This window comes from Gorilla gorilla, chromosome 17 (assembly GCF_029281585.2).
Source record: "Gorilla gorilla gorilla isolate KB3781 chromosome 17, NHGRI_mGorGor1-v2.1_pri, whole genome shotgun sequence".
Taxonomy (NCBI): domain Eukaryota; kingdom Metazoa; phylum Chordata; class Mammalia; order Primates; family Hominidae; genus Gorilla; species Gorilla gorilla.
This window is the reverse complement of record NC_073241.2, coordinates 49,048,668-49,060,806: the sequence shown is the minus strand read 5'-3', so window position 1 is coordinate 49,060,806 and position 12,139 is coordinate 49,048,668.

The window sequence follows — 12,139 nt, the reverse complement described above, 5'->3', positions numbered from 1 at the left end:
GTAACTCCATAAAGCTTTGAAGGGTGTTTTGAATGCATCGTTCACAAAACAAATGATTTGAATTGAACTTCTGACAATAATTTTTAAAAATAAGACTTCTTACTACTCATAAGAATATTACAGATAATATGTAGATAACATAATCATCTGTAATATTAGATTTAGGAATTTAGTAGTAAAGAAAACTAAAAATTAAAATTCAGACAGGTTATCTGATATTTATGTATTTGAACATCACAGACAAAATAGCCTTTAAGAATATGTAAAATGTTGTCCACCAAATTATAGACCAAATATCATATAAGGGAAGAAATGTACCAGATTACATTTACAGTGCCCATGGCATGGTTTTTAAAGAAAATACTAAGAACATTGCCAGTGTGAAGCAGCCTCAACTTGGTGCCCAGAACAGAGTTAACAATATGAGAATAATGAGTCTTTATGATTTTTCCCCTCAGAAATATAGAAGATAGTGTCTTTGTAGGAATGAATTATCATCTAACTGGAATAAAATCCTAAAGATCACAAATCCTTGTGTAAAACTGTATCTTTATTTTCTCTATCTCACCTTGCTCTGGTGCTTCCATGCCCATGACAGCATCAGAGGAGGATAGGATGGGGAGAGGGATTTCTAAAAATTGCCAATTAAAAGTAATCCAGCGTCTTCCAAGTTAAAAGGGTCCTTTCAGGTAAATATTCATTCAATTCCCAGTTCAAATCCCTCTAAGAGGAAAGTTTAAATCATCTTTTTACTTCCTCCCCTCTTCCCTGTCACTCTCTGTATGTTGGGATCTGGGTGCAAGGGAAGTTATGGCAGCCAAGAAAGACCTGTGGTCTTTATTCTGCCCTTTAGGACATTACTGCATCCAGAAAGATGGCACGCTGAGCTCTCTGGCTTTTGCACCATTGCTTCCCACAGCAAGGTGCATTCACTCCACCATTTTCCCACCAGATCCCAGGTTACCCAATTTCTCGCCACATCCTCATTCCCCCACAAGGACAAAGGGGCTGCTTAGGATATCCTATAAGCTGCTCCTGAGTGGTGACAAGTGAGAGTAAAGTCTCTCTGAAGAATCTCAAACCAACACCAAGCTACTCGGAAGTGGGAAATGGTGTCACTGGCTCCCTAGGAATAGTCCTCAAACTTATGAGCATATTTTAACTCTCCCCTCTCACCTCCTATGAGTTTCAAATGAAGGAGGTTAGAAGTTGGAATTCTCTCTTTCTCTCTCTCTCTCTCCTTGAATATTCCCACTTCCAAGTCAACACTAGATGTTCTTCTCCTTTATCTTTCTAGAAACAACTCCCCCTAAGTCACATCCTTCTCCTTCTTTAGGTGGTCTTCAGCCAGAGCTAGAAGGCCAGAAAGGCTGCAGGAAAAGGAACTGGAATGTGGGGAAGGTAATGCACAAGTGATATATTTTGAATCTGTTATACCTAAATCAGAGCATGCTCAGTGAGCTTTGAAAGTCTCAAAAATGCACTCAATAGATAGAACTGTAAGTGTCCCTCTATTTTCATGGCTTGGTGTTTCAAAACTGGGGTGTGGCCATAATCATTAGGGAGGATTCCTCTAGATCTATTGAGAGCAGAGGTCCCTCCCTGGGTCTTGGACATTTAAAGGTTGTAAATTTTTCATTTCCTTGGAAGTTAATCATATTTACCCTATCAAAGGATACACCTTTACCAAGAGAGAGCCAGTCTTCAGGAAACTGTCCAATGTGATATGGAAATTTAGTCTCCTAGACTTACCTTGCCATTGATGACTGTACCATAAACTTGGTAAAAATTAATTAGGAGGCTACATATAAAATTTCAGATGTTACCATTTCTCATTATTTTTAGTTTAAAAATATGGAAAGTAATATAACAAGCTAAGGCACCCTAGATTTAAAAGCAATTCACCAACTAGGAGAAGATTGCAACATAAATAAAAAACACAAATAACTTTAAATCAATATGAAAACCACAAACAATATAACAGAAAAACGAGAAAAGGACACTTACATTAGAGGAGGAATTTCAAATAGCCAATAGCATGACATGACAATTTCACCAATAATTGGACAATTGCATCCTGTAACAATAATGAGAAACTATTTTTATCTATTTACCTCAGATTAGCAAAACTCAAAAATTTGTCAGTACCAAAGTTGTACAGACCAGAAATGAAAACACTCGTATACTGTCGGATAAAGTGAAAATTACCATCACACTTTAGAAAGTATATGGATGTACAAAAGAAAAGATTGTTAGATATAGAATTAATTTTTAAGTTTAAAATGTTGAAAACTAATACAAATCTCTATCAGGAGAGGAGTAGATAATTGTGGTATTGTTATATAATGGAATACAGTAGTCTGCTAATTTGAATAAATAAGCTCTATAGACATGTTTATATGTTTTTATTACAAATGTATTTTAAAATAACATATAGCTACTCATACTTTTACTGATTATAATTTTTATAAAAATTACATAAATTATTTACAAAACATTCTCTGGAGTTGGAGAGATTGGACTTTGGAGAGGAACAACGGAGATCTTTCCCTGCACTTTAAAGTAAAAATAATAAACTATTAATAGCTAACAATATAGTAAACTATTATAATCGAGGTTTATAATAAACTGCTTTGTTGGGTTTCTTTAGTCCCTAAAATTTGAACTTTCTCCTGCTTTTTAAAACTACTTTTACTTTTGGAAGAATCTAGATCACTGTGATTATTTTCTCATGTTATCATTTAACTATTTTCTCTAGCTCTTGTATTTTCTCTAGACTGGAAGTTTGGCTTAGAAGTGTGTAAATTGAAGTTAATATTTAGAGAAAAAATATTTTATAGGTAATGGAGTGTGTACACCATATTGTATCATATCAGGGGACATAACATAATATAATCTAATTATTAGTGATAGTAAATTCACTCACTTTTTGAAAGAGGTAGAAGTCAAGTCTTGCCACTGTGAAGGTTCATTTTTCTCCTTTGTAATTATCAAGTAATGTGTGATGAGATACTTTGACACTATGCACATCTCCTGACGCTATGCACAAATCCAGGCACTTTTCTTTTTTTTTTTCTTTTTTTTCTTTTATTATTATACTTTAAGTTTTAGGGTACATGTGCACATTGTGCAGGTTAGTTACATATGTATACATGTGCCATGCTGGTGCGCTGCACCCACTAACTCGTCATCTAGCATTAGGTATATCTCCCAATGCTATCCCTCCCCCCTCCCCCCACCCCACAACAGTCCCTAGAGTGTGATGTTCCCCTTCCTGTGTCCATGTGATCTCATTGTTCAATTCCCGCCTATGAGTGAGAATATGCGGTGTTTGGTTTTTTGTTCTTGCGATAGTTTACTGAGAATGATGATTTCCAATTTCATCCACATCCCTACAAAGGACATGAACTCATCAGTTTTTATGGCTGCATAGTATTCCATGGTGTATATGTGCCACATTTTCTTAATCCAGTCTATCATTGTTGGACATTTGGGTTCGTTCCAAGTCTTTGCTATTGTGAATAGTGCCGCAATAAACATACGTGTGCATGTGTCTTTATAGCAGCATGATTTATAGTCCTTTGGGTATATACCCAGTAATGGGATGGCTGGCTCAAATGGTATTTCTGGTTCTAGATCCCTGAGGAATCGCCACACTGACTTCCACAATGGTTGAACTAGTTTACAGTCCCACCAACAGTGTCAAAGTGTTCCTATTTCTCCACATCCTCTCCAGCACCTGTTGTTTCCTGACTTTTTAATGATTGCCATTCTAACTGGTGTGAGATGATATCTCATTGTGGTTTTGATTTGCATTTCTCTGATGGCCAGTGATGATGAGCATTTTTTCATGAATTTTTTGGCTGCATAAATGTCTTCTTTTGAGAAGTGTCTGTTCATGTCCTTTGCCCACTTTTTGATGGGTTTTTTTTTCTTGTAAATTTGTCTGAGTTCATTGTAGATTCTTGATATTAGCCCTTTGTCAGATGAGTAGGTTGCGAAAATTTTCTCCCATTTTGCAGGTTGCCTGTTCACTCTGATGGTAGTTTCTTTTGCTGTACAGAAGCTCTTTAGTTTAATTAGATCTCATTTGTCAATTTTGGCTTTTGTTGCCATTGCTTTTGGTGTTTTAGACATGAAGTCCTTGCCCATGCCTATGTCCTGAATCGTATTGCCTAGGTTTTCTTCTAGGGTTTTTATGGTTTTAGGTCTAACGTTTAAGTCTTTAATCCTTAATCTTGAATTGATTTTTGTATAAGGTGTAAGGAAGGGATCCAGTTTCAGCTTTCTCCATATGGCTAGCCAGTTTTCCCAGCACCATTTATTAAATAGGGAATCCTTTCCCCATTGCTTGTTTTTCTCAGGTTTGTCAAAGATCAGATAGTTGTAGATATGCGGCGTTATTTCTGAGGGCTCTGTTCTGTTCCATTGATCTATATCTCTGTTTTGGTACCAGTACCATGCTGTTTTGGTTACTGTAGCCTTGTAGTATAGTTTGAAGTCAGGTAGTGTGATGCCTCCAGCTTTGTTCTTTTGGCTTAGGATTGACTTGGCGATGCGGCCTCTTTTTTGGTTCCATATGAACTTTAAAGTAGTTTTTTCCAATTCTGTGAAGAAAGGCATTGGTAGCTTGATGGGGATGGCACTGAATCTGTAAATTACCTTGGGCAGTATGGCCATTTTCACGATATTGATTCTTCCTACCCATGAGCATGGAATGTTCTTCCATTTGTTTGTATCCTCTTTTATTTCCTTGAGCAGTGGTTTGTAGTTCTCCTTGAAGAGGTCCTTCACATCCCTTGTAAGTTGGATTCCTAGGTATTTTATTCTCTTTGAAGCAATTGTGAATGGGAGTTCACTCATGATTTGGCTCTCTGTTTGTCTGTTGTTGGTGTATAAGAATGCTTGTGATTTTTGTACATTGATTTTGTATCCTGAGACTTTGCTGAAGTTGCTTATCAGCTTAAGAAGATTTTGGGCTGAGACAATGGGGTTTTCTAGATATACAATCATGTTGTCTGCAAAGAGGGACAATTTGACTTCCTCTTTTCCTAAGTGAATACCCTTTATTTCCTTTTCCTGCCTGATTGCCCTGGCCAGAACTTCCAACACTATGTTGAATAGGAGTGGTGAGAGAGGGCATCCCTGTCTTATGCCAGTTTTCAAAGGGAATGCTTCCAGTTTTTGCCCATTCAGTATGATATTGGCTGTGGGTTTGTCATAGATAGCTCTTATTATTTTGAAATATGTCCCATCAATACCTAATTTATTGAGAGTTTTTAGCATGAAAGGTTGTTGAATTTTGTCAAAGGGCTTTTCTGCATCTATTGAGATAATCATGTGGTTTTTGTCTTTGGCTCTGTTTATATGCTGGATTACATTTATTGATTTGCGTATATTGAACCAGCCTTGCATCCCAGGGATGAAGCCCACTTGATCATGGTGGATAAGCTTTTTGATGTGCTGCTGGATTCGTTTTGCCAGTATTTTATTGAGGATTTTTGCATCAATGTTCATCAAGGATATTGGTCTAAAATTCTCTTTTTTTGTTGTGTCTCTGCCCGGCTTTGGTATCAGAATGATGTTGGCCTCATAAAATGAGTTAGGGAGGATTCCCTCTTTTTCTATTGATTGGAATAGTTTCAGAAGGAATGGTACCAGTTCCTCCTTGTACCTCTGGTAGAATTCGGCTGTGAATCCATCTGGTCCTGGACTCTTTTTGGTTGGTAAGCTATTGATTATTGCCACAATTTCAGATCCTGTTATTGGTCTATTCAGAGATTCAACTTCTTCCTGGTTTAGTCTTGGGAGAGTGTATGTGTCGAGGAATTTATCCATTTCTTCTAGATTTTCTAGTTTATTTGTGTAGAGGTGTTTGTAGTATTCTCTGATCATAGTTTGTATTTCTGTGGGATCGGTGGTGATATCCCCTTTATCATTTTTTATTGTGTCTATTTGATTCTTCTTTTTTTCTTTAGTAGTCTTGCTAGCGGTCTATCAATTTTGTTGATCCTTTCAAAAAACCAGCTCCTGGATTCATTAATTTTTTGAAGGGTTTTTTGTGTCTCTATTTCCTTCAGTTCTGCTCTGATTTTAGTTATTTCTTGCCTTCTGCTAGCTTTTGAGTGTGTTTGCTCTTGCTTTTCTAGTTCTTTTAATTGTGATGTTAGGGTGTCAATTTTGGATCTTTCCTGCTTTCTCTTGTGGGCATTTAGTGCTATAAATTTCCCTCCACACACTGCTTTGAATGCATCCCAGAGATTCTGTTATGTTGTGTCTTTGTTCTCGTTGGTTTCAAAGAACATCTTTATTTCTGCCTTCATTTTGTTATGTACCCAGTAGTCATTCAGGAGCAGGTTGTTCAGTTTCCATGTAGTTGAGCAGTTTTGAGTGAGATTCTTAATCCTGAGTTCTAGTTTGATTGCACTGTGGTCTGAGAGATAGTTTGTTATAATTTGTGTTCTTTTACATTTGCTGAGGAGAGCTTTACTTCCAAGTATGTGGTCAATTTTGGAATAGGTGTGGTGTGGTGCTGAAAAAAATGTATATTCTGTTGATTTGGGGTGGAGAGTTCTGTAGATGTCTATTAGGTCTGCTTGGTGCAGAGCTGAGTTCAATTCTTGGGTATCCTTGTTGACTTTCTGTCTCGTTGATCTGTCTAATGTTGACAGTGGGGTGTTAAAGTCTCCCATTATTAATGTGTGGGAGTCTAAGTCTCTTTGTAGGTCACTCAGGACTTGCTTTATGAATCTGGGTGCTCCTGTGTTGGGTGCATATATATTTAGGATAGTTAGCTCTTCTTGTTGAATTGATCCCTTTACCATTATGTAATGGCCTTCTTTGTCTCTTTCAATCTTTGTTGGTTTAAAGTCTGTTTTATCAGAGACTAGGATTGCAACCCCTACCTTTTTTTGTTTTCCAGTTGCTTGGTAGATCTTCCTCCATCCTTTTATTTTGAGCCTATGTGTGTCTCTGCACGTGAGATGGGTTTCCTGAATACAGCACACTGATGGGTCTTGACTCTTTATCCAATTTGCCAGTCTGTGTCTTTTAATTGGAGCATTTAGTCCATTTACATTTAAAGTTAATATTGTTATGTGTGAATTTGATCCTGTCATCATGATGTTAGCTGGTTATTTTGCTCGTTAGTTGATGTAGTTTCTTCCTAGTCTCGATGGTCTTTACATTTTGGCATGATTTTGCAGCGGCTGGTACCGGTTTTTCCTTTCCATGTTTAGTGCTTCCTTCAGGAGCTGTTTTAGGGCAGGCCTGGTGGTGACAAAATCTCTCAGCATTTGCTTGTCTGTAAAGTATTTTATTTCTCCTTCACTTATGAAGCTTAGTTTGGCTGGATATGAAATTCTGGGTTGAAAATTCTTTTCTTTAAGAATGTTGAATATTGGCCCCCACTCTCTTCTGGCTTGTAGGGTTTCTGCCGAGAGATCCGCTGTTAGTCTGATGGGCTTCCCTTTGAGGGTAACCCGACCTTTCTCTCTGGCTGCCCTTAACATTTTTTCCTTCATTTCAACTTTGGTGAATCTGACAATTATGTGTCTTGGAGTTGCTCTTCTCGAGGAGTATCTTTGTGGCGTTCTCTGTATTTCCTGAATCTGAACGTTGGCCTGCCTTGCTAGATTGGGGAAGTTCTCCTGGATAATATCCTGCAGAGTGTTTTCCAACTTGGTTCCATTCTCCCCATCACTTTCAGGTACACCAATCAGACGTAGATTTGGTCTTTTCACATAGTCCCATATTTCTTGGAGGCTTTGCTCATTTCTTTTGATTCTTTTTTCTCTAAACTTCCCTTCTCGCTTCATTTCATTCATTTCATCTTCCATCGCTGGTACCCTTTCTTCCAGTTGATCGCATCGGCTCCTGAGGCTTCTGCATTCTTCAGGTAGTTCTCGAGCCTTGGTTTTCAGCTCCATCAGCTCCTTTAAGCACTTTTCTGTATTGGTTATTCTAGTTATACATTCTTCTAAAATTTTTCAAAGTTTTCAACTTCTTTGCCTTTGGTTTGAATGTCCTCCCGTAGCTCAGAGTAATTGGATCGTCTGAAGCCTTCTTCTCTCAGCTTGTCAAAGTCATTCTCCGTCCAGCTTTGTTCCGTTGCTGGTGAGGAACTGCGTTCCTTTGGAGGAGGAGAGGCGCTCTGCTTTTTAGAGTTTCCAGTTTTTCTGTTCTGTTTTTTCCCCATCTTTGTGGTTTTATCTACTTTTGGTCTTTGATGATGGTGATGTACAGATGGGTTTTTGGTGTGGATGTCCTTTCTGTTTGTTAGTTTTCCTTCTAACAGACAGGACCCTCAGCTGCAGGTCTGTTGGAGTACCCTGCCGTGTGAGGTGTCAGTGTGCCCCTGCTGGGGGGTCCCTCGCATTTAGGCTGCTCGGGGGTCAGGGGTCAGGGACCCACTTGAGGAGGCAGTCTGCCTGTTCTCAGATCCCCAGCTGCGTACTGGGAGAACCACTGCTCTCTTCAAAGCTGTCAGACATGGACATTTAAGTCTGCAGAGGTTACTGCGGTCTTTTTGTTTGTCTGTGCTCTGCCCCCAGAGGTGGAGCCTACAGAGGCAGGCAGGCCTCCTTGAGCTGTGGTGGGCTCCACCCAGTTCCAGCTGCTGTTTTGTTTACCTAAGCAAGCCTGGACAATGGCGGGCTCCCCTCCCCCAGCCTCGCTGCCTCCTTGCAGTTTGATCTCAGACTGCTGTGCTAGCAATCAGCGAGAGTCCGTGGGCGTAGGACCCTCCGAGCCAGGTGCGGGATATAATCTCGTGCTGCGCCGTTTTTTAAGCCCGTCGGAAAAGCGCAGTATTTGGGTGGGAGTGACCCGATTTTCCAGGTGCTGTTGGTCACCCCTTTCTTTGACTAGGAAAGGGAACTCCCTGACCCCTTGCGCTTCCCGAGTGAGGCAATGCCTCACCCTGCTTCGGCTCACGCACAGTGCGCGCACCCACTGACCTGCGCCCACTGTCTGGCACTTCCTAGTGAGATGAACCCGGTACCTCATATGGAAATGCAGAAATCACCCGTGTTCTGCGTCGCTCACGCTGGGAGCTGTAGACCAGAGCTGTTCCTATTCGGCCATCTTGGCTCCTCCCCGCGGTAAAATATCAAATCCAGTCACTTTTCATGCAACGGTTTTTGTATCCATTTTTGAGTTTCTCCTGAATTTGGAGGAATGACAAAATGAATATTTTCTGATTCTATCATTCTTTCTATAAAAGTGAGCTTTTCTTACTCAATATCCCTGTAGCCATCTTTCTCCTTTTATTTAATCATTTAGAGTATTACAGCTGACTCGTGGATTTGTTTAATTCAATTGATTATTGTCCTGAATGCTCAAACATTCCCAGATCTAAACAGTGGAACTGCTTCAAGCTGGTTCCATGGCTTTAAAATAATCTCATTTGTTTTTGGACATTCCTTTGCTAATACATGCAACAACATGTCCCAAACTCACTCTGCACTTTCCTGCCTTAGATTTGGAATTAGTTTTCTCCAAGGGGCCCTAATTCCTTTTGGTTGAAAGTTATTATTTAGAAAACAGAATTTGAGCACTATGTATGCTTATTGCCACTGGAGGATCATTGCTTTTAGGCCACTTTAGTGGAAAAAGCTGAGGTTTGTATGAGTGTGTGTGTGTGCATGTGTGTATATGCACGTGAGAAAGCGAGCTCATATTGTTAGTTACCTACATATTTGTACCCCTTTTAATTAAAAATCTTTTATTATAATATCGATTTATTTACTTTATTACAATATAACAAAATAGTTTCAACTGTACAATATATATACTCAATAAGGTTTAATATTTAGTGCAATATATGCACTAACAATAAATGCACCAAATAAGGTTTAATGTTATTAAACATTAAACATACTAACATACTAGGGATATGCAATCAGATTATTTTGCCCGTAGATTAGTTGAACTTATTCTGTTCTCTATGATTATATTATCAAGTTGATATATTGTTGAGTTCATACATATGCCTGTATTCAGTTTTAGAGTTTTCATTTTGATTCCTTTTAATTTTAAATGTATTTTGAATATATAAAGCATTAACATTATCCAAAACTGAAAACTACATTGAGAAGAATTGCTCCCATTTCCATCCTCTCTACCTTATTCCTACCTATCCCCTAAAAGTAACAATTTTAATTAGGAGATCTGAGACACAGGAGTCAAAACTAAAAGGTTTGAAAGGAGTAATGAATTTGTTTTGATGATCTCCAACTGCTTCTTTCCTCAAGAAATTTCCTAATGGGTGCAGATAGAGACTGAGAACAAGGCTTGGCCACAGAGATCTAATGCCAGGGCACAGAGGAACCAGCACATACTCTAGTGGTTGCACAGGTTTGTAGTGGCAATACTGGAGACACAAGAGAAAGGGGGAAAATGGTAGACTTAATTAAATTAATCTTCAAACAAACTTCCAACCACATCAACCTAGCAGAAAAAAGGGTGAACTATTGCTGTTGGAAGACAACATCATTTAGATTCTCTCCTGATATTGTTTGGCTGTGTGTCCCCACCCAAATCTAATCTTGAATTGTAGCTGTCATAATTCCCATGTGTCATGAAAGGGACCTGGTGGGAGGTAATTGAATCATGGGGGCAGGTCTTTCCCATGCTGTTCTCGTGATAGTAAGTCTCACAGAGCTAATGGTTTTATAAAGGGGAATTCCCTTACACAAGCTCTCTCTTTTCCTGCCACCATGTGAGACGTGACTTTACTCCTCATTTGCCTTCTGCCATGATTGTGAGGCCTCCCCAGCCATGGGAAACTGTAAGCTATTTAAACCTCTTTCCTTTATAAATTATCCAGTCTGGGGTATGTCTTTATTAGCAGTGTGAGAACAGATGAATACATCTCCTGTTTTTAATATACAATGTCCAACATTCATTCAATCCAAAGTCACCAGGGATGTGAAAGAGTCATGTCCATATGACCCATAATCAAGAGAAAAAAATAGGAAATGAAATCAGAGCCACAGTATTATTGCAGTTAACAGATAAGGACTTTAAAATAACTATGATTAATATGTTCAGTAGAATAGAGCAAACATTGGACCAAGTGGATGCAAAGAAGGAGAATTTTAAGAGTCAACTGGAACTTACTTTTCTAGGAATCAAATGAATATTCTAAAACTAAAAAGTCACTCGCTGAAAAAAGCATTCAATAGATTGGAGACAAGTAAAGTTAGGAGTAGGAAACTGGAAGACAGGTGCAATTGAAAATATACAACCTAAACCAAAGAAAAAGAAAATAAAAATAAAACTAAAAGAGTGTCAGACATAAATACAATGCAGTTGAAAGATCTAACATGATATAAATATAGTTTAAGAAAGAGAAAATTGGAAGAAGTAATACATTAGGAGATAAAGACCAAACATTTTTCAAATATGAGGGAAGACATAAATCATAGATTCAATAAGCTCAGCAAACCCAAGATGAAATCTATAAAACAAAATATATAAAAATAAACCACATCAGAGTAAGATAGCCAAAACCCAAAGACGTAGAGAAAATTTAAAAATAGCTACAGGAAAGATATATTTTCCTGGGTACTCACCCTCATCCCTAGAGGTAGCAGCTGCTCCTACTTTGCTGTTTTGAAAGTCGTTAGAATTGTCTCTTGTGTCATTAATGGTTAGGTTAGCTAATAAATTTGTTTCTTGTTGTTGCTGTAAGAAACTACCACAAATTTAGTGGCTTAAAAGTAACACAAATCTACTACTTTATAGTTCTGTAGGACAGAAATCCAAAATGCATTTCACTGGGCTAAAATCAATGTGTTAGCAGGCCTACATTCCATTTGGAGAATCAAGAGGAGAGCATTCCTTTGCCTTTTCCAGCTTTTAAAGGTTGCCTGCACTCCATGGCTCATGACCTCATCTTCCATCTTCAAAGCCAGAACCATAGCATCTTCAAATCTCTGACTATGACCCTGATTTTTTTATTGCATCTCCTTCTCTGACACTGACTCTCCTGCCTCCATCTTCTCCTTATAATGACCCTTGTGATTGTACTGAGCCCATCTAGATAATCAAGATAATTTTCTCAAGATCTTTAACTTAATCATCTCTGCAACATCCTTATTGTCATAGAAAGTAACACATTAACAGGTTCCAGATG